Source organism: Pelmatolapia mariae, linkage group LG10_11, assembly GCF_036321145.2.
Source record: "Pelmatolapia mariae isolate MD_Pm_ZW linkage group LG10_11, Pm_UMD_F_2, whole genome shotgun sequence".
Classification (NCBI taxonomy): domain Eukaryota; kingdom Metazoa; phylum Chordata; class Actinopteri; order Cichliformes; family Cichlidae; genus Pelmatolapia; species Pelmatolapia mariae.
Genome location: NC_086236.1, coordinates 3344098 through 3367826, shown reverse-complemented (window position 1 = coordinate 3367826; position 23729 = coordinate 3344098). Strand labels below are relative to the sequence as shown.

General features: G+C 42.8%; 1 protein-coding gene across 5 annotated transcripts in view; it reads right to left on the bottom strand.

The window, feature by feature from the left end:
- dbn1 (drebrin 1) overlaps window positions 1-23729 on the bottom strand; it is a 128084-nt gene that overhangs the window by 48805 nt on the left and 55550 nt on the right. Inside the window, exon 1 of one of the 5 annotated variants that reach the window (XM_063488621.1) lies at window positions 13720-13739. The exons of the other annotated variants lie outside the window; for them this stretch is intronic. The gene's annotated coding sequence lies outside the window, so the exon portion shown is untranslated. Of the gene's footprint in view, window positions 1-13719; window positions 13740-23729 lie in introns of those variants that run through there. 5 annotated transcript variants of the gene reach the window in all.

Below are 23729 nucleotides of genomic sequence, written 5' to 3'. Positions count from 1 at the left end.
AGACTCCCCACATTCAAAGAGGGTCATGTTTACTGCTAATTATCAAATGTTAGCATGCTAACATACTAAATAACATGTGCACATGGCAAACGTGAGTCTTTAAGGCTCGCACACTCTGACCTGCGTCACATTTTTCATGCAAGCCTGAAAAGTCGTGTACTAAAAGCTTCGTAATTAACTGGATGTGAACCGATTCATGTTCTGAAATTAATCCAATAGCTATAAAAACGTCATTAGCATGCTCACACCACTGCGTTTGGATCACTGCGTGCATACAGAGGAAATATACTGGTGGCTGGTTTCAGTCTCTGAGCTCTGGCCTTTAAACATAATGACTCGGTCACTGAGATTAAAACTGGGGAGCAACCTCGTTGCAACTAGGAATAATCTGCCTGGTGTTAGCACTGAATTTTTTTCTCTACTGGTTGCACCATACCCTTAACCTCTGGGCGACCACTTTCACCCACAAGGTGATTTCACAGGTTGCCTGCTGGGAGGCAACCTGTCTCCAAACAATATGCAATCACACTGCAGTCACATGACAGATCAACAAACGTTTGCAAATAACTGACTCAGACTGACTGCAACGTGTTGGCGATCTGTCTGCGTTTATAAATTAGCTGCAGTCTCCACCGCCGAGCACAACTCGTCTGCAACAGGTCTCTGCAACAGGGGACTCGTCTGAAGTGGTTGCCAACTGATTATATTTTAGTTACAATGCAATATGAAAACAAGGTTGTCGCCCCGCAGCAACTACGTCACCATTTATGGAGACATTTCTGTATTTTTAATATGAATCTCTGCGTATGGCGAAAGCAACACATTCCCAATTTCCATTTTTCTCATATTTAATAATAATAACGTAATAATTTAGCAGACAGACCATTTTATCGCCACCCTGAGGCATCAAAGTTGCTCTGAAGACTGAAAGTGTTCGCAGACCTGAAGCAACCATTTCAAAGGCAACAGGTTTCGTGCTCACAGTTACTTTTCTACTCGCCATGCTCTCCAACCACTGGGCTAATGTTTTGGCTATATTAGACAAATACGTCACACTTTATCTGAGCTGATGCTTCAAACAGAGCCCTGATTGTTGTGCAGCTTCCGTTTCATGATACTGGAGGTGCAACTACAAATCCATCTTTTCTGCTCTTTGCTTCCTTTTTTTACTGTAATTTCGACCCCATCAGCACAAACACGTTCCTGCATCGGCCCATTGTGACCTGGGCCATGACTTAATCGCTCACTCCTTCTCAGAAACCACCCAGTGAAATGATGTCATGCTCCAGAGAGCCATTGCCAACCCCTACACACACTTATAATGGGATTCTGCAGTTTCACATCCTCAACATGAACTCATCCCCAAACACAAAGAACGAGCAGAAATTCACTTTAAGGGTTCTTTTGAAGACATATTTTGTTTAGTTGGTCTCAGAAAAGGAACTTTATTTCCTAAAAGTTGATCCTCTTGGCTGCCTGACAACATCTGACAGGAACTATTATAAAGGGTGGGTGTATGTGCATTCCTGCTCGGCTGTTTGAGTTGTGTGATTTGTCCTATTTGCCCGAATGAAATGTCTGGGACCCGTGGGAAATCTCTCTGCAGACAGGAGTGACAAATGGAAAGTTAAGTCCGAGCAAACCAACTTTCAGCCCCACGAAGAACGCAGCAGCAGGGGTAAAAGAGGACATGAAGTGGGTATTTAAAGAGCACTGGGGTCATTTTATTTTTAAGGTGAACTGCAGTTTAGCACAGCGTGCCTTTTTTAAAGCTCTGCTCACTGATTTTTGCTAAAAATGCAGAACCTGCCTGAGAATAATCACATTTTTATATTTTCTTCAACATCACTGTAACCTATCAGAGACTGCCAACATAAATCCACCAGCACATAAAGGAAAAACAAAAAAACAAGTCAGTTAAATTAAATATATAAACACTGTTTCATATGACATTTTATACAATCAGTCTTTTCTTTCTCTTTTTTGTTACATAGTTACAAAGTTGGTCTTTGGGGTATTTGGAGGATGGTGACAGTAATTCAGAACTACAGGAAACTGATAATAATCACACACGCAATAAAAAAAACTAAACAGGAAGTTCAAACTGAAGCAGGAAGTCCAAAAGCTTTAATGGAAGTTTGAAACAGAAGGACCTTCAAGGACAAATTTGGTTAAAAATACCAATAAATCAAGAAATGAAAGTAGCATTTTTATGAAGTTTGTTCTTTCTTGGAGCTGGTTACAAAAATATATTTGCTTCAGTAAAGATAAGATCTTGGAAGGTCTAAAGAGATGACATTTTTTGTACACAATCACCCAGAAAAACCTCGTCTTTAATCAGTGATGTCAGAGTTACAATAAATAAACATGGGCTGAGTATTGACTGCTGCTGCTGATTGAAATCAGTTGTGAGGATGTTGCTGCATTAAAAAAAAACAACTTCCTTTTGATTCTTTGGTTGTTGGCACATTACTGCAATCACCTGTTGTTTAAAGGTCCGTGCCTATGCAAGACTGTTACTTGTTACTCCCTAACCACCGAGTGTCAGTAAAATTCGGAAAAGGTGCTACGGAAACCTGAAACTATTTGTCTTCAAAGTTAAAGTCCTGTTGCCAAAACCAGCAAGTTTAATAAGAGACAATGTTTACTTCTGATTCCATTTTAGATTAGCAAGCAGTTGTGTCTGCAGCAGGAAGCAACCTCCTTCAACTAGTCACCAACCAGTCATCATCCAGTAACCAACCAGTCACCAACCAGTCGTCATCCAGTAGTAACCAACCAGTCACCAACCAGTCACCAGCCAGTCGTCATCCAGTAACCAACCAGTCACCAACCAGTTGTCATCCAGTAACCAGTCACCAACCAGTTGTCATTCAGTAACCAACCAGTAACCATCCAGTCACCAACCAGTTGTCATCCAGTAACCAACCAGTCTCCATCCAGTCACCAACCAGTCTCCATCCAGTCACCAACCAGTTGTCATCCAGTAACCAACCCGTCACCAACCAGTCATCATCCAGTAACCAACCAGTCACCAACCAGTCGTCATCCAGTAGTAACCAACCAGTCACCAACCAGTCACCAGCCAGTCGTCATCCAGTAACCAACCAGTCACCAACCAGTTGTCATCCAGTAACCAGTCACCAACCAGTTGTCATTCAGTAACCAACCAGTAACCATCCAGTCACCAACCAGTTGTCATCCAGTAACCAACCAGTCTCCATCCAGTCACCAACCAGTCTCCATCCAGTCACCAACCAGTTGTCATCCAGTAACCAACCAGTCTCCATCCAGTAACCAACCAGTCACCAACCAGTCGTCATCCAGTCACCAACCAGTCTCCATCCAGTCACCAACCAGTTGTCATCCAGTAACCAACCCGTCACCAACCAGTTGTCATCCAGTAACCAACCAGTCTCCATCCAGTCACCAACCAGTCTCCATCCAGTCACCAACCAGTCTCCATCCAGTCACCAACCAGTCTCCATCCAGTTGTCATCCAGTAACCAACCAGTCACCAACCAGTCGTCATCCAGTCACCAAGCAGTCATAGAGTAAACCTTTTTCCTGAGCAACTTGTAACCTACAGAGCACAGAGTAACCAAAACAAGACGACTTCACGTCCACCTCAGACCACATGTTTTATATCAGACTGGACTTTTTTCATGCACAGCATCCTCTTCTGTCACGCCAGCCCTGCGACTCTGGCGATATAACCCTAACCATAAACAGCCTACAAACAATAACACAGTCTGACAACAAAAAAACAAAAAGGAGATAGAGGTGGACACCTTTGATATCACAAACTAAAATCTGTTTTCCTTATCCATGCGCACATGCAGTGGCTTTTTCCAACAACACCCGTCCATGTGTGGACAGGGCCAGTCCAGCCTACTGGTCCTGCTGGGTACGATTTAAATTAGCACTATGAAGAAAACGAGGAACATTTAGAAGAAGGTGAGGAAATAAACATGTAAAAACATTCAAATTCTGAAAAATCTATCGCATGCTGATCTGAAAATTCACCTGCAATTCAGTTTGGTCCACATTTTAAATTACTCTTCAGATAACCCACAAAGATAATTCAGGTTTCATTTCAGATGATGCACAGCAGCACAGAAAGCTAAACAAAGCACAAAATCAACTACACAACACAGCAAAGCCGTGGTGAATATCTTTTACGTAAGACAACTGTGTGAACATTACTGTGATGTTTCCTGTGGCACATCCGTGGACTAAAAGCCGAGCTGGTGGTCTAACTTCCCACTGATGTGATTTTACCTGCAGCTCGAGCGGCGATGAAATCAGCGCGTTTCTAAATATAAACCAGCAGCAGCTGGACCACACGAGGCCGCGCTGCTCTCGTGTGAGTGGCTCATAGATGAACCTACACATATGCCTGCATGGAAATGAATACAGCTGCTATGCAAGACTGTGTGTGTGTGTGTGTGTGTGTGTGTGTGGGAGGTAGCTACATATGGAAAACAGAGGAGGTGGAAGGAGAACGGGTGTTTGTTTTACATGGCTGACATGTCTTGTAACACCTTTTTCTTTTATTCTCGACACTCGTTCTCGATCTTCCCTCCACCCCTGACTTCGGGACAGGGTCTAATCGTATCCTGATGTTCCCAAATTCCCAATACAGCCAGTAGTTAAGCTTCAAAACATCAGCTTGGAGTTTTGCAGAGATTAAGGCTTTATAATGCAGCTCTGCCAAAACTATTCTACACAGGACATCAAAGCTAGTTTAGGTGGACCACAGGGGGTTAATACTTCTGCAGTATTAACCAGGAGCTGCATGGAAAGATGAGCTATTACAGTTAATTAAAGAACTGAGCAGACATAAAGTAGATGAGTTCGAGCAGAAAGGTTAACGGTTAAACGCAGCCATGGGGGAGGCCGAGAGCCAGTGTAGTAGTCCTAGTGCCGGTCCCAGTGGAGACGGTTGCATCAGGAAAGGAATCCGGCATTAAATCTTTGGAAATGTGGATCGTCAGGAATGGGATTTCATGAGTCCTGACCAGGATGGGCAGGATTAGAGACGGGAACATCAGGGACAGCTCAGGTTGAGAATTTGGAGACAAAGTTAAAGAAAGAGATAGTTGAAGCTGCTGGTTACTGTTAGCAGCTAACACTGGTGTTGACAAACCAGTGAAACTACAGCTAAACATAAACATGGATAACAGGTGACATTAAACAGTGAAACTGATCTAAAATGTGTGTGTCAGATTAAATTATGTATAAAATGTGACCTGTGGTTAAATGCAAATAAGATTTACGACAGGCGCACGCCACCTCTGCAGCTCGACGGAGGCCCTGTTAGCTGCTCCACAGGGTTTGTTTCTAGCTCTGACAGGAAACCGTCCAAGCGGCGTGTTCGAAACATCTCAGACAACAGCGATCACTATCGAATCAGAAATCGCCCGCTTCTCCGTTTCCCTCCCGACTCGCTCAGGCGGCAGGAAGGCCATGCGAGCCGTGGCGGCCTGTCAGCTCGCTGGCTTGTTGTCCTGAAGTGACGGAGACGGTGAAGAGCGGTAATTAAAGGCTGGAGAACGCGAGCTCTGACACATACACTGACAAATACACGGGGCACTGCCACCTGCTTCACCCAGCCTCCAATTACTAAACTCAGCTGGAGGCTCAGCCACCCGCCTGGAGGTGTGACTGAGAGCTCCAGTACATTTTGGACTTGTGGTCTCTGAGCGCGCTCAGTGTAGGAGATATTCTACATTCAGGAGAAAGGCGACGGGTCCAGACCTGGGCTGGATTTGCTGTTGCTGGATATCTTCCCAGTGCAGGAACCATCTGGGATTCAGGTATTTTAACTGGTTTCCTGGAAATTGTGAATCATGAGTGGTGCTACGAATGAGCCACGATCTACGACTGTGGGAGGGTTTTGGTCCAGCTGTGGCTTCAGCACAGCCGACTCCAGAGTCCTGTTTTTATTATATCTGCTGGAACATCACTGGAAACACTTTGGTAAAAATATTATTGACGAAGTCAGCAACAGGATGACTTCAGAACCAATCAGCAAAGTAAGAATCTCGACTAGTTCTGGTCCAGTTTTATTTTTAACTACCCAAAAAGGCTAAAGCCATCTTATTTTATCACAGCGGAGAACAGCAAAGGTTTAGACCCTCAGTGTTGGTCTGCTTAGTTGAAATGACAAAGGATAAAAGACCTCATTTAAAATGTAAATTCTTCCAGTAATGGTGAAGATTTAACCTTTGGATGGTCGAGGTCCTGGTCTACGCATACTTCCATAGATTGGATAGGTTTTATTCATTTTTAGCCCTGCTGCTCATGAAAATGTCATCTGAGGGAATTCATTTTATTTGTAGCTCAGGATGATTGCGAGGCAATCAGTGGTGACGAGATTAAATCTCGGGGTCAATCCAGGCGTATTTTAATGGATCACATAGGTTTGCTGTGAAGAGCCGCTTTCACAAACACACCAGCACGGCCTCGACGATGCTGCGGCGTTATTTAAAGGTGCAGAGAAATATTGGCATTTCAAGAATTTAAAGAAACATTACTGAAACCTGAAGGACTGAAAGGGTGATTCCAATATTCTCACTATTATATCTTCATGACGTCATTCAGGGAACAGATGAACTAACAATACATGAGAATAATCTAGTTTATTTCTGTTTGTGATCCAATCCTGACCGAGTGATGTTCATCCCCCAAACTTTGGACCAAACCGTGATTCTGGAAAATGATGTGCCAAGAATTTATGTAAAGAATGAAGAACCATCAAAGAAAAGTCAAAAACATCTAAATTAATTTGGTAATTTATCAAATACAAATGAAACAGGTCTGCGACACAGAACCGTAACCCTTCATCTAAACATGTGAAAGACAGCTTGGCTCGAAGCATCGACTAAAGAACGGCCAAAAACTGTATTTACTCAATAAAAAAAACCCCAAAAAACCCCAGATGGAGCAGGACCGTCCTCTTGTTTGGGATGATGCTGGATAGAAATAGAAACGTCAGCACCTGACACTGTCCTGGCAGCGTCAGGTGAAGGTGGGGAATGGAATTCCTGTTTCAACATTTAGCCTGACATGCAAGTCATCGCTTACGAGAAGCAAAGAAGGGAAGGAAGACAGCAGGGAAATCAGTAGAAGATAAAAATAGTGCTTCACTGGAGCATATTTCAAGTCCTCTAGTGTTTGAAGGCTTCCTGAACACTGTCTCTCTGTAATACTGACAGAACCAGAAACAGAGTTACAGGCAGATACTGTACCACCTGCTGTTCCTGTAAAACGGCTTATTCTGCATTACAGTATTTAGTGAGACAGATATTAGCTCATCTCTCTCCTAACCATTTTCCCTTAAAGTGAATTATCCTGATCCAGAGTCTTTGGATGTACACGAATTATCCTTTATTTTGATATTATGCAACAACTCTAAAAGCCTATGGACACACTAGTAAGAGCACATCTCTAACTTCATTAGGAATATAAGCCATCTCAGAAACACCCGTTTTTACAGTGGGAAGTTTGAAACCGCACATGAGACCAAGATCAACTTAACTCAAGTAACTTTTTGTTATTAATTTACTGCATGTTACGTTAGTACTTTTGATTATTTCTACAGTTATCAACAATTTCAACTGTTGTAACAGTACCATCATATGGTTTCGAACTTGTTAATGATAATTTTAGCTAGCAAGCTAACAGCTTCATTTGTTTATCTATACAGTCAGCAACTACTTATCCATACTTATAAGTTTATTTTGGTCATATTGTTTACAGTTTCAAATATTAGTCATAATTTTAGCTAATAATTTTACCTGTTAGCCATATTTTAGCTAACAATTTCAGCTGTTAGCTGTATTTTTAGCCAGCAGTTCTTTAACTATAAAATTTAGCTACTCAGCTAGCCAGTTAAGATTTTATTGGTTAGCCAAACTGTTAGCTAAAAAATATATAATTACATATTTAGAATTTAGATTGGTAATTAAACCAAAATTTAATCTGTTTAACTATACTGTTAGATTAAAGAAAATGAATCCAGAATTTCAATAATTTTTTATACTATTAAGCATTTCAAGCACTACAAATACTTTTAGCTAATATTTTCCACTGGCTATGCGCTACTCTAGCTAATAACTTCTAATTTTCTAAAGATTTAATCAATAGATTTTACTGTTTTTATTACCTCAATCTAGCCATTTCAGCCAATTGTATATATCCACTACCTTTTCAGTGCTTTTTGTTTTTTAGGTTTTTCGTTGTTTAAATATATGCATGCCGCCTGCTGCAGAAGTGGGATAAGTACGTGAACCCAGGTTGGAAATCATTGAGACAGTAATTTTACAGCACAGCAGGAAAACACCATCACTTCATCCATCCTAAAGAACACTTTGTTTTCCAGCAGATTATTTTAGGCAACATAATTTACTCTGCTTAAACGTCACACAGGGAAAACAAACAAAATCATATTATTGTTATCGTTAATGTAATTTCTCAAGGAGTGCTAAAGATCTAAGAGCAGCACAGAGTCTGTCCTCCTTTTCTTTTCATCCCTCCAACAGTTTTCTTTTTGCAGAGTTAAACAGCAGAGGTGTGAAAACATTGAGCCTGAACTTTGTGGCTCCGTGTGAACCTTTTCTCTCTGAGCCAGACTCAGCTGCAGTCCAGTTTGTATGACGCAGGCCGAATGAAAAGAGTTTGGGAGTTGTTTTTGTGCAGTCGTGTTTTCTAAAAGCTGCCGCTGGTGTTGAACTGCATTTCCTCTGCTCAGCAGCATGGCGGACAGCACGGCAACAGAGGCAGGCAGACCACCCGTAGCCTTTACTTTGAGCTGGACTTAAAAGCTTTTGTACAGGTAGAGAGTTTATCCACATGCTGCACTCTGCTGCCTCCTCAATCACTTCTGGTCTATCTGCCACCCTTTTCTAAGTCCTTCATTTGTTGAGCTATTTGTCATCCTGTGTTCTGGATAACAAGCACCAAGCGAAGGCGCATTAACTTCACCCCCAAGATCTATTTTAAAAGGAAAACAGATGAACAAGAGACCGAATATTCCCACCACTAATGGCTTGTTGTTATATCAGCACTAAGGCCCCTCTCAGAGTTCGGAGGCTGCCCGGTTGTTTTGCAGCAGACATTACTGATCATTACTGTCCAAGTCCTCCTGATATACAGTTCAGACCCAGTCATACTATCAAAATAGACTCACCTGAGGTTTTTAAAGCTACAGGTACTTCCTGCCTGCATTTTGCTTTCAAGCACTTGGACACTGTTCGCTTGTAGGCTTCCAGAAGTCAACCAATCATAACAAACTGATAAGTCGTAATCTGTTTTTTGGTATTTATCCATGTCATGAAAAATACTTTTGCCAAATATATCAGCCCACAGCAACAATTAAGCAATTAACCTCCATCCTAACTACACACATGCACATCTGCCTACATGTTGTATCCTGTGTATAATGCATGTTATATATGTAAGTGATGCGTGATCTGAGGTGATTAGAGAGTTTAGTGAAAGCTTAAAAACTACGTTTCCCATGATTCAACTGAAATATGGCATTTTTTACTGTTATTGATCCCAGAATGCATAAATGATGGACACAACCCATGTTTGAAAACTGAAGCCAACACACTGTTCACTGTAATGGGCACCAGGGGGCGCTCTCTCTGCCTGTTCTTCCAAATTAACTGACACATGCAGAAAAAGTTCAACTAATTTGGAGCAGAGGTTTCTCAAACTGAAGGCCGTGTGTGGTGAAGCAGGGGTGGTGTTCAGGTGAGATGATGAAGCTGTTGTTCATGAACAGGATCCAGCGTTTCAGAGCTGCTGACAGGTTTAGAGAGACAGACTGGAGCGCCGTCTGTTCCAGTCCTCATGTGTCTTCCTGAAATCGGCACAAAGAGATGACATCTCTGGTCTCATGTCCACATTAGCTGCCCCCGTCCGCGGCTCAGTGCAGAGTGTTATTGATTGGCCCTGTCGATGCAGGCCTGCCTTTAACTCACTTTACTTTGTTTATGGCTCGGCTTAAATGCCTGAAACTGCTGCTGCTGCTCAGAGCACACAAACAGCAGAGGACATCTGTGTCCTCGCCTTTCTATAAATTGGAAACTTTCAATTTATTAAAGGGCCCAGCAGACAAAAAGCTGAGCTGTAGGCTACAATTCTGACATGAGATATTGTCCATCTGGGAAAACAGAAGCTCGAGAGGAAGGCAAAAGACATCTGCTTTTTGCAGATGATGTGTTCCTGTTGTCTTCATGGAGCAATGACCTTCAGCTCACACTGGGCAGCCTGCAGCTGAGTTTCAATTAGCACCTCCAAGTCTGAGCCCACGGTTCTCAGTCTGAAATCAGTGGAGGGACTCCACCGAAGATATATTTGGATTTCTGATTAGGATGTGTCCTGGATGCCTCTAGGTGAGGTGCTTTGGGCATGTCCCTCTTGGGAGAGACCCCTGGGCACCATCCTGGACAGATTATGTCTCTCAGCTGGTTCAGGAACACCTTGGCGTTCCCCATAACACGACAGAGTAAGGTGTGGGCATGTCTGTGGCCCAGACCTGCTTAGATGGTGGAAACGTGATAAACTGATGGAAGGAAATCAAAGTTTAGCCTCTCCAGTTTGGCTGCTTGGAAAAAATATAACCTGTTTTATTCTATTTAAAGTTTTCTCGTGACCTTTTCTCAGCTCACATTTTGCACGTGCACGACGTCATCAAAAGTAAAACAAATGTAGTTAGGTGCCCCCCACGTCTCGCCATTCATGAGCTGTCCCTTCTCCGTGAGTCAGACGCCTCCAGCTATACTTTACAGTGACATTCAGCCTCTTACTGTTTCTATCTGATCCATTATATGAACTTGTTTTCCAGTGCTCCCAGCAGGGCTGCAGACTGGACCCATCACACCAATAAAGACACTCTTGCTTCTAAAGGCACAGAATCTGAAAACAGCTGGACGTGTTTCTTCTGGTCGATACTGGTGAACAGATCTGCAGTTTAATAACACGGCACTGCAGGAGGGACGGGCCCTTAAAGACACTGCAACACACACTTAGAGTGCAAACGAGGAAATCTCACAGAGCAACACAAACACTAAAAGAACAACAGAAGCAAACTGGACAGATCTAAGAGCTCGTGTGAACCTTCCAGCTGCAGTCAATCTAAACGTGAGCTACGCCAGTCATTTTTTAAATATAGCTGGTTTGATGCAATGAATGATATCTCTGTGCTGCATTTATCCAGTAACATCCAGTTTGGTGTTCAGGAGCACTGCCTGGAAATGAAACTGAACTGAGATATTCAACAGAAAGCAAAGGCGAGCACAAAAATAGTCTAAGGGGAAACAGAGGATAGAGAAACTGTAAATTAAAAAGTCAAAGGCTCACGACTGACTCACTCATACAGCTCAGTATGCAACAGCAGTGCTCACTGAAAAACTGCATCACAACCAGCATAAAAAGAAAAAACAAGCTAAACAGTGACGGAATACAACCTGAGAGCCCGATGTAATCTGACTACAGTGGAAATACAGCAAATCCGAGTATTAGCTGAACTTATGTAAAGCTAATACTTTCTAATCCAGCGATCCTTCATTCACAAGTATAAGTTTCCATTTTCAGTTGAACTGCTGTGTTGACACAACTGTGTGACCAATCTGGAGACAACACTATGTGCTGCTGTTGACCATCTATCTGGCCTATACCCTCACTACAACAGTGGCAGCTGCCCGTCTTTTGTGACAATGTTGTGATCATACATCCTAAGAGGTCTATACACAAGAGATGAATACCATAACCATCTAGCAACCAGAGACTTACACGATTAATTCAATGAACTCACATCAGTTATGCAAATACAGACAAAATAACCTTTGGTGACACTTAAGTGGATGGGACCGAGCTAAACCAATCAACTTACAGATCAGATCTATAATCGTTGAGCCATTGAGATTAAAGTGATAATCTATGTAGCCAAAGGTACTGCTGACTGATATGTGACGGGGTTGAAACTATACAGACGGGTTATCTACACCAGATAACTAGAGTCCGGAAAGTCCATCAGCAACCAAGTGTCAGATACAGTGACGGCAACAACCAAATTTCAAAGTGTTAAACTGTTGCAGATATCAGTTTAACACACTTTGATTTGTGACCATGTTCTACAAGTTTGCCTTTTACTAATGTCTAGAATTACTTTTCCATCTTCGTAAAAGTTCTAGAATCTCGTCGTTGATTAAACTCTGATAACATTCTAGACTTTTGCTTTCTAGAGTATTTTGCCTTCCACTTATCTTTAGCATCTTGCTTTTGAACTTATGCACTTATACATTCAAGAGTACTGCCCTTAATGTTTCTCTTATAACTTTAGAGTCAGTTTTATTTATATAGCGCTGAATCACACTAACAGTCTAGAGTCAACAACTCCAAACTGCTTTAAACTCGACTGCATAGTTCCTTGGAACCTCAGCAATAAACCTGCCGAGTGCGTCAGAAATAAGACGTTAGAAGAGTTTCTAAGAACAGAACAGCTGGTTCGTCCACATTAGAAACAGTTCTCACTAAGAACAAACTGCCACCTCCAAAAATGGCCATGAAGCTAAATCAATGGGTATGTTAAATAGTGTCAACTCAAAAACATTACAACCTCCACTAAAGGCGAACTGACTGCAGTACTGTAGTAAAAGACTCCATTAGTTAGCCAGCTAGTAGCTAGTTTCTAACATTAGGCATACTTCTTAACACCCACGATCTAATGTTAAGAGCAAGTCAGATTAACATCGACCACTTTCAGAGAATCTTTGTTCTGGAACACCGGACTAAAGCAGCTCTGCCAAAACAAAAGTGTGGGACTTTGCTGGAAAGTCGTTCAGTTTCTGAATGCCTGTTTAGCATCCGACTGCTAACAGTAGAAGAATTGACTTGATGGACGTTAAAAAGTTTTTCATGTGTTTTATTTTTCATTCTCAAGGTTCATTTTGTCCTATAACTCAACAACCTGCAGGGTTTCTGTGAATGAAAAGTCAGGCCTTTATTTGCCACAAACTCTTGTGTCTTTCACATATAAGTTTCACACATACGGTTGAAGCCCTTCAGCCATGTTTTGCTGGTAATGCTGGTATGGATTTGCATTATGAGCTCACTGCCACTGGTGGTGCCACAGGTTTATTTTTTTTTTCCCGGGAAGAATAGCTCCTGTCAAGTAGCACTGATGCAAGAAAACAAAATAAGGTATGTTATTAAGAGTTATAAATAAATTCAGATCTGTAATCACTGTCTGCTTGTTGAGTAGGCAGGTAAACACACCTTTGAATGACAGCTTAATTAATGTTCACAACCTATAATAATAACCTGAAAATTAGATTTGAGCAGCAGCAGAACACGACATTTAACCCCCCGTAGTCCAACAGAAAAAAAGAAAAGCATCTGGGTCTGGTATGTTTCCTGAAAATATTTCCATTACGTAACATTTCTCGATCACATGACAGCAGCTCGAGCAGAACGCGATAAAAGACCTACAGAAATCTGTCCAAACATTTTCCCAAATAACTCAACACCCTCAGCTTTCACTGGAATTCAGCGGACTTCAAAGAGCCTCGGATGTAATCGTCAGCGATAAGATTTTGGCCCAGCTCCATCCAAACACACCCAAACATACACACGAGGACGGCCGGCCTCTCGATCACTTTTTGTGGACGTTTTGGTGGTTTTAGCAAATGAATAAAAGTTTCTTACCTGAATGGATGAACGGCACGACGGGAACAGAGCAGACATGGAAGAGAAGAGAGAGGAGGAGGATTAGTCCAGTTAATGGAGCTAAACAGAGATTTTTGACATTGACAGGTTGAAGGAACAGTTCCCAGTCATCTTAAATCTGAGAACGGACTCTCGTCTGTGGAATAACATCCGAAAAAATAACCAAGTTTCGCTTCTAAGTATGACTTCCTTATCCTGTAATTACCATTTTCCACCTTATTAATTGTGACTCTTGTAATAATGAGAGCTTATCTACATGGCCGGATTAACCTCGTAATTAGCCGAAGAACAAAACGTTTGTGACAGAGTCCTACTGACCTCAAACACACATTTCGACCATTATTTCTGAAGGTACCCAGAAACCAGCCAGCTCTACAGAGATGAAACTAACAGCTTATTAACTGACAGGGGATTGTAAACAGCGCCGGAGTCGGTCCTCAAATTACAAAGTACTGAAAATCCACCGGTATTAAATTGTATTGAATAATTTCCAGTTTTGGAGACAGAATAAAATATTTTTTGTAACACATTCTGATATTTGATGCACTGAATAATCAGTTTGAACACTTTATCCAAAAGCAGCTTGTTGTCTTTATCTGCAGTGCTTCATGTTTAAGTTTGGTGGGCGGTGGGTTGCAAAGCAGGCTGCAGAGGCAGCAGCAGCTGAAACAGGCTGAAGGAAATCAGAGCTGTTAACAGTTTCAAACATGTTAGATGTCGTGATAGTCAAGATAATTGTTGGTTCCAGCCTTCCGACTCCTCTCCAATGGAGTAACGCTACTCGCAAACATACGTTTTCAGTTTGCTACCTAATAATAATGCTGAGACTTGAAATGTCATGAAAGCAATATGCTTTAAAATCCCAACAAAAAGACTGCATATTATTCATTAGAAACTGATTTTTGACTTTATGAGTCACAGTTTGATTCTTCTGTTGGTTCATGCATGACTTTTACAATCTTTAGAAACATTTTAAATAAATCATCTAATCGACTTCCTGTCAGTAACAGAGTAAGAGGCCAAAACAGAGGCGGCCATTTGCAGTCGTTTCAGTGGAATTAACTGACTGTAGATTAACTTTGTACCCGTAATAAGACAGGAAAAACAGCTTTCTTGCCAAGGTTGTGGGTTTGATTCTCAGTGGAGCGATCCAGACTAAACATCCAGGATTTAGTCAGAGAAAATTACGGTTGTAAAAATCTTTAAGTCGTCCTGAATGACCTGCAGCGACAGTAAAAGGAAGAGTCTGCTACGCTGAGAGGAGCAGTCATCACAGCGACTCGTTTCACTCTGACTTTCCTTTGTCGAGCAGCCAAGAAGCAATATTGTGCTCTCCAGAAATAATGCTGCAGCAGCAGCAGCAGCAACGCTGGCTCGCTCCTAAAGGAAATCTGGAAATAAGCTGCACCGACTCCCAGAGTTAATGTGGGTGGATCATTTAGCAGCAGTGGGGCCTGCTGAGTGGGAGGAACTGCTCGAAAATTACAATATCTGTCTTAAATCAGCTTTTGTTCTGCCTCTTCATCCACCACAAGAGACGCACTGCAGGCCTGTATTAGCCCGCTTCTTCTCAAAACTTTAACTTCTTACTGTGGCACTTAAAATAAGCTGAACCTGATTATAACGTCCCGACCGTCACACGGTTTAATGAAGCTAATGCAGAGCAACTAGAACTACAGCTGGACAGCAGGAGGAGAGCAGCAGCACACGTTTGGCACTGATGTCAATAAAGTTCAGCAGATTAAGACTTTTTAAAGAAACGAACAAACAGCCAGCTGGATTTTTGATGACATTCATTAAACAGCGAACTTTCTCTCTCAAGCTGCAGAGTCTGAAACAGGGAAACCTTCTTGTAGATGTGTTGTTTGACTAAACAAATGTTTTCATACAATTATGAGACAAAATTGAACGCTACAAACATGAAATGAGCCTGTTGGAGACCGACTACATGCATCTGCAGAAACAACTGTGTGTAGTCGTCTGCATACATCAGCACAGCTCCAGAACTACACTTTTTCTTCACCCTCAAACATGAAATTCAGATTTTGAGTAAAAAAGCAACAAAAATATATAAAATAAATAAATATTTGAATAAATTAAGTCAACTCAGTGTAGCTATTTACATTTTTACAAATTTACATGAAACATTTACATTTTAATAAGTTAAAATCAACATTTTGGGGATATTTATTCCAAACCCGCTGCCTGTGTCCATCTTTTATATACAGTCTGTGTCCAGGACCCAATCATTAGTTCAACCCAGTTTTATTTGTCAACAGCTGCATCACGTTGCTTTACAGGCAGGTAAACCCCGACTAACATACTAATCAGTGTGGTGTCGTGTTTCTACAGAGAGAACGTCCGACCAATCAGACGACTGCCTGTGAGCAGACCAATCGTTCGTCATCAGCCTGCTGTTTGACATTCACAGCCTTGAAGGTGACACGGACACACTCACAGCCTGATGACTGTTACAGACGTATGTTTGCTGCTCCGCCTGCCGCTCAGTTAGAAACATTAAACACAGAAATCAGCAGAGGAAGAGGAAGGAAAGCCCCGTTATTCCCTCCACAGGGCAGAGTACAGTGGAGCAGAGCTGGTGACCAGGAAAACCAGAAAGTGTGTCGAGATGTTTTTAGCTGGCACACAAAGAATGAGTCAGACGGCGCTCGGCCTGCTGGGACGTCACGTCTGCAGACACAGATACGAGGAGAGAGGGACGGGAGGAGGAGGAGGAGGAGTCCAGCTTTGTTTTCCCTGCGCCAAAACCGATTACACCCTTCAGCGCTACCCCGCAGCAGCAGCATCATCATCTAATGGAAAAATAAGTATTTTTATCTTATTGTGGATCAGAAGCTGTCATCAGACGGCGTGGCTGCGCTCCACGCCAGGGCGCCACATGGGGTCCCAGCATGCCGTTTCCCCGCGGGCAGATGGCGGCTCTCGGTTCCTCACAGAGGACAGAGGACGGGGCAGTGTGTTTGCTGCCTCCACGTCTGTAACTGCAGCTTGTCTGCATCGTGTACTCTGTTCCTGCTCAGTGTTACCGACCACAGCAGCGGGACAGGTGTACAGGTGTACACAGCACAGACTGACAGAGCAGGCTCAGCTGGTCATTAAACTGACAGCTGCTCCAATTCTTCCTTCCACAATAGTTAATGGAGTAAAGGAAGTCCTCGCAGCCTCTTCAGTCCTCTCATAATCAAATATTGAAGCCACTGCTCCGCCCGACTGTCACTGTCCTATTTAGCATTCATGGGAGGAGGTCAAACACCGACACGAGCGAGCCACTGTTAAAGAGAAAACACGGCCACGATGCATTAGCGACCTAGCTATTACCTGTAGTGGTATACAGTTATGTATAGACTACATAGTTCTTCCTGGGCAACTCTTCAGATGTTTCTTGGACCTCTGTTAGGTGGTGTTGACTTTTTGATACCAAGCAGGAACCTGAAGAGCTGCAAAATGCAGGGAAAAGAAAAAGTACTAAAAACTGCAGTTCCTCTAACTCCCACTAGAGGCTCCAGCTGCGAGTCACTCCCCGTACACCGCCATGTTTGAAGCAGAAATAAACATGTTTACAGCCTGATTCAGACCCTGTTTTGGCCTCCAGGTAATTTTCCTCTTCATAAAAAGTTGCTCACTGTAGAGTTATTTAAAATTAGGCATCTTTGACAGAAAGGGGGAGCAACAGGCCACCCAGCTATTAGCTATCTTAGCCTACAGTGTATGGCATACCCTGGATGTGTCGCCAATCTATTAACATCCGTGCATGCTAACTAATATTTGGATGGTGGGAGGAATTTAAAATAAAAGTTAGCACAGAAAGAACATGGAAACGTAGCTGCAGTGACGTCGCAGAAAAGCCGTCTGAAGCCAGTCAGAAAATGCCGGCAGCTCGTCCTCACATATACAACAGATACATTTCTGTCAACATCAGAAGGTGCTGAGCGTCTGACGAGAAACTTCCCATCAACTTTAACGTCACCTAACGTGACATAATTTATCGTAAATGGTTAAAAAAAAAAAAAAAAAAAAAGGCAGAAAACCACTCGAGTACCATTTGCGTCATATAAAAGCATTAATGAGGCTAAAGTGCCTGCAGAACCGTACGGCGGTTTAACACTAGAAGTCCCAGAGAAGAGCCATTTGGCTTTTCTACCTATAAAACCCACCGTCGAGCCAAATGGCTGGTAGGCTTTTAGCTAATATCCTTAATCACCTGTGAACAGCTGCTTTTGTTATGTAAATAAGGTGGGGCCATGCTGAACCACTTGGAGTGGTTAGTTTCCTGAGCCACAAGGAAACTTGTGTTTCAGTTTGCCTTAGGGAGAAATCAACACACATGGGTGTATTTCCTTTGTTGCTGAGATTTATTAATAAAACAGTACAAAAATAAAAATAAAAAAACAACCATTTGTACACACATTTACAAATAACAATAAAAAGTGAGTGAGTACATTTCAACATTTTCAGCAATCACTCACAATCCTGGCACTGCTATGGTATCTGTAGTCTGCATTTACCACATGTGTATCTGTAGCAGTGAACACATCGCACAGTGGCATGATTGTTCTTGCATTTGTGTTTGACCTGACACATGGCTCTTTTTCCAGGGCTAGGTGTGGAGGGTTGTGTCCGAAGCAACTGTTCTTTTCTTGCCTTCTTCCCAGCCATATGAGAGTTAGCCAACTCTCTTGCAAACTCCACCAGGAAGTCCACCCGTCTTTCCTGCGTCCCGTTGCATGCTTGATACAGCACATGTGCATTCAGTGCTGCCATGTCAATCATGTTATAGAACACGGCAACTGGCCAGCGCCGTGTTCCTCTGCGGACCGTGTACTCCCGCACCATCTGGTCCATCACATCCACGTCACACTTTGTGGTGTTGTAAAGGGTGACAGTGTTTGGCTTCCTTTTGGTGGTGTTATCAGTCTGAACCACGCTGTGCATGGTGCTAAGAATATAGACTGTCTTCTTCCGTTTGGCCGCATACGCCATCAGCGTGGCAGCAGAGGTTGAAAACACCTAAGAAATAAGATAAATTGTTATTTCCATAGCACTTTTACACACAATGAAACACATAAACATAGAACCACAAAAGACCTGCAGCCTACCCGAGTGGTGAATTCATTGCGATTTGTGTATCTAGCGGATTGAGGAATTTCCCGGCGAATCTTGTTGACTGTGCCGAGGATGGTGGTTTTCCGTCTAAGAAGTTTTTGCGCAAGTGAAAGTGATGTGAAGAAATTGTCCGTGGTAACATTTCTGCCCTTGTCTAGGAATGGTTCCATCAGCCTCATCACTACATTTTCAGACAGTCTCTCCCCACTGGGACGATTGGGGTCCTTGCCAAGATATGTGAGGACATTGCAAATGTACTTGGATTTTAGGTCGCAGGCCACCCAAAACTTGATCCCAAACTTGTCAGGTTTACTTGCAATATACTGCAGGAAATAGCACCGAGTCTTTGATGGGAAGAGCTGTTCATCAACGGTGATATGTAGACCAGGGTTGTAGCACGTGATGCAGTTGGTGACAAATGATCCCCACACACTGGAAACTGCAGCGAACCTATCAGTCTTTGCTCGATCACTGCGGGTGGACCTGTCATCAAAGCATAGGTGTTGCATGATGTCTTGGAAGCGGTTACGCGGCATAGTTCCAATGATCTGTGGGTTTCCCAGGTTTGCTGACCAGCAGTCACGTAGTGATGGAACCCTAGTAACCCCCCGCAAGATCAAGATCTTTGATCAAGATCAAAGACTCGGTGCTGTTTCCTGCAGTATATTGCAAGTAAACCTGACAAGTTTGGGATCAAGTTTTGGGTGGCCTGCGACCTAAAATCCAAGTACATTTGCAATGTCCTCACATATCTTGGCAAGGACCCCAATCGTCCCAGTGGGGAGAGACTGTCTGAAAATGTAGTGATGAGGCTGATGGAACCATTCCTAGACAAGGGCAGAAATGTTACCACGGACAATTTCTTCACATCACTTTCACTTGCGCAAAAACTTCTTAGACGGAAAACCACCATCCTCGGCACAGTCAACAAGATTCGCCGGGAAATTCCTCAATCCGCTAGATACACAAATCGCAATGAATTCACCACTCAGGTAGGCTGCAGGTCTTTTGTGGTTCTATGTTTATGTGTTTCATTGTGTGTAAAAGTGCTATGGAAATAACAATTTATCTTATTTCTTAGGTGTTTTCAACCTCTGCTGCCACGCTGACGGCGTATGCAGCCAAACGGAAGAAGACAGTCTATATTCTTAGCAGCATGCACAGCGTGGTTCAGACTGATAACACCACCAAAAGGAAGCCAAACACTGTCGCCCTTTACAACACCACAAAGTGTGGCGTGGATGTGATGGACCAGATGGTGCGGGAGTACACGGTCCTATAACATGATTGACATGGCAGCACTGAATGCACATGTGCTGTATCAAGCATGCACCGGGACGCAGGAAAGACGTGTGGACTTCCTGGTGGAGTTTGCAAGAGAGTTGGCTAACTCTCATATGGCTGGGAAGAAGGCAAGAAAAGAACAGTTGCTTCGGACACAACCCTCCACACCTAGCCCTGGAAAAAGAGCCACGTGTCAGGTCAAACACAAATGCAAGAACAATCATGCCACTGTTCGATGTGTTCACTGCTACAGATACACATGTGGTAAATGCAGACTACAGATACCATGGCAGTGCCAGGATTGTGAGTGATTGAAATGTACTCACTCACTTTTATTAGTATCTGTAAATATGTGTACAAATGGTTGTTTTTGTAGAAATATTTTTTGGGTTTTTTGTACTGTTTTTATCAATAAATCTTTTGGAGATTTATTTTCCTGGATGATTGAGAATACATCAGGACGAACACAAAATGAAGTTCACAGCTTTTAGCAGTTCCCCCTCCCCACACACAAACAAAGAGGCAGTTTGCAGTTAGAAATCCGCAATCATTCACACACCCCCACTCCCCTCCACAATTCTCAGGTAACGACCCAATTTACATATGAATTGATGCTAACAGACTAGCCAAGTTAGCTTCCACTTGGCTGACAGAGGGTTAGAAAAGCCTGGGACTTCTAGTGTTAAATGTATCAAGCTGAGGTCACACAGCGTGAGGTACATTTAAAACAACGTCGGACTTAAGTGAGCAACATTACTCAGTGAGCTGTCCAAGCAAGAAGAGCACAGCTATAAAACAGGCTCCCGAAGCTAAAGTGGTTCAAGAAGTCGAGGAAAACCGTTTCCTCCAGACGGGAGGAACAGACCTTTCCGACCGCACTGCACTGAAAGCTGCTTCCCGTTAGTTCCCACATGGATTCTGACGCCGCACAAACCGGGATGTGCAGGTGAGGTTATCGAGTGCACACTCTCCTTGCAGCTTTACAGAGCTCGAGTTCGAGAGATTAACTCGAGGAAAAAAAAAAGCTCAAATCACAAACAAATGTTGGGACGTGATAGAGAGCTCCCCGTCACGTTCCCCTGCTGCTGATGAATAAGATTTAAAGGAATGAAACACAGACATCTGATATTTTTCCAACATCTGGGCCGAGTCGGCCGCTCGCTGACAGACAGCGGGAGTTTTCAGGTCTTCATATTCCAGTTGTGGGAGGAAAATTCAGCTCTGTGTATGAATCTGAAACGTTCTCAGAGTTCTTACATATTGTTTTACACAAGACATTCAGCAGTTAAATGTGTTGCTATGCAGTCGACTGACAGTTCATTTATATAAAGCCAAACCACAACAATGTGCTTTATACTGTAGCGTAAAACCCAAACAGTCAGACGACCCTCTATGAGCAAGCACTTGGCAACAGTGGGAAGGAAAAACTCCCGGCAGAATCCGGCTCAGGGAGCGGGGTCATCCGCTGCGACCGGTTGGGAGTTAGGGGAGTGGAAACAGAAAGTTAGGAAGATGTTAGGTGATGTTTCTGTACAGCAGATTTAGCACATCTGATGAAGTCATGCAAAGTTTGCCTTCACTCTGTGGATGTTTTCCACATTTCAGGCCTTTGAAGTGAACGAGGGCGAGTTGGAGTTTAGTGCTTTTTCAATAATTTTCCTTGAAATCTTTGGGGCTTAAAAACATTTAAGTTGCAGAATCTAAAGCATCATGGCATGTATCAGCGTTTATCACAGGACTTTCAGCTGAGAAGCGAGCAGAGAAAAAACAGTGCATACTTTGTGTTTGGAGGGTTTGTCCAGAGGCTGAAAATAGTTCCCTCGTTCACTCTCACACTCGTTCTGCTGTTTGGTTCCCAGACGTGTTTCCAGCTGTGCTGATGTGGTTGCACTGACCTGTTACTGTCAGGACAAGAGCTTCATTTCACCGAGGATTTGGTCTAATAAGTGATAAAAATATGTTCTTAATACTTCATATTATCCAGCGTATGATCAGTGGCACGACTGCCGAGGCCCGTGAGACCTACTAACATCATTATTATAGTTTTCAAAGAGAAAACGACGTTTTTACCAAATCTGGGGTAATGTGGTCTCATCTTATAGGTCCCATCAAACTCATTGGTGCTGTAATTTGGACCAGATGAAGCTGCTTTTTTACAGCGTGCAGGATACAGTCTAATCAACTGAACTAATAAAAATGGAAATAATGTGATTTTAGAGACACATCTGATTAAAAACAATCAGTCTGTTATTGATCCACTGAGGTTCAGTTTTATGACATAATGCAGTGTATGAGAATAAATGTGACAGAGCTGCGACCTGATTGGCCCGTGATCTGCACACATCATTAGTGCTGCTGCCTGCTCTAACATGCAACACAATGTGTGTGTGTGTGTGTGTGTGTGCACGTTCCCAGCTTATCTCGTGTTGCGTGTGATTGAGTCACGGTGACACATTTCTATATGTATGAAAGGCGTGAAATCGGAGCGAGACGCCGCACTATACGCTGGCAGCTGTAATGGAAGCGGCTTCAGTGTGTTTTATATTCGCTGTAGCCGAGCAGACAGAGACGAGAAAAAGGAAACAGCAGGAAAAACCAACAAAGCAAATCAAAACCAGGCCGACCCAAACTCTGACAGCAGCCGAGCGTGATGATACCGAGACTTCCTTATCGCTGTGCCGCAGGCCTCAGACATCTACCAGATCTTTAAAAAAACCCAAAACGTCTTTGATGATGATCGCACTGCTGCTTAAACTCCAACATGTGCTCATCATCTTCTCAGCGTGGCTGTGCGGTACAGCAGGGTCAGAGCACAGAGAGAAGTAGGACAGCAGAAACCCTGCAGCTCCAGACTGTATATAAAAGATGGCCATCACAAGCTCATTGGATTCTCAAGCCTTAGAGTTCAGGTTTTGGGTGGTAACATGTTGGTTCTTTAGGCTGTCAACTAAAGCTAGCTAGTTAGCTTGGTTAGCAAGTGATGAGCTGTCCTGGTGTAAGGTCCAAATCCTTTAATTTACCTCACCAAAACTAAAGCACAGACTTCTTGGTTGGTGTTTGTGCATTAAAAAGCACAAACACGGTTCACAGGACCAGTTCAGTGACTCCAGTTAACCACAGTGAGGTCTATCAGAGAGCTACAGCTACTAGAGCACTATTACTTCAAACTTTAAGCATCTGGTTAAAAAGGAAACTAAGAAAAGCAAGCTGTTCCTTTTACCATGTAAACATATTTATTTCTGCTGTACAGTTTAGTGTCTACTGGACTGACATTTTTTTGCATTAGCCTCTTGTGGATATAAAGGAACTGCAGCTTTTGGAACATTGTATTTATTTTTGCTGCTTGTATGGATCGATATAATTTCAGCAGCATTTAAGGTGGCTTACTTTAAAAAGGCTATCATGTAAATGTTTTCACATTTAGGCACACAGGCTAATTTTAATAGTCTTTGGGAGGTTAACGCCATTTAAAAAAAACAATAAAAGAACACCGGAGATGTAAAAGCATCTAAACTGAGATTAAAGCCAAAACCACAACCTTATAAAAGAAAGATCAACGCACAAACATCCAAGAAGCTCAC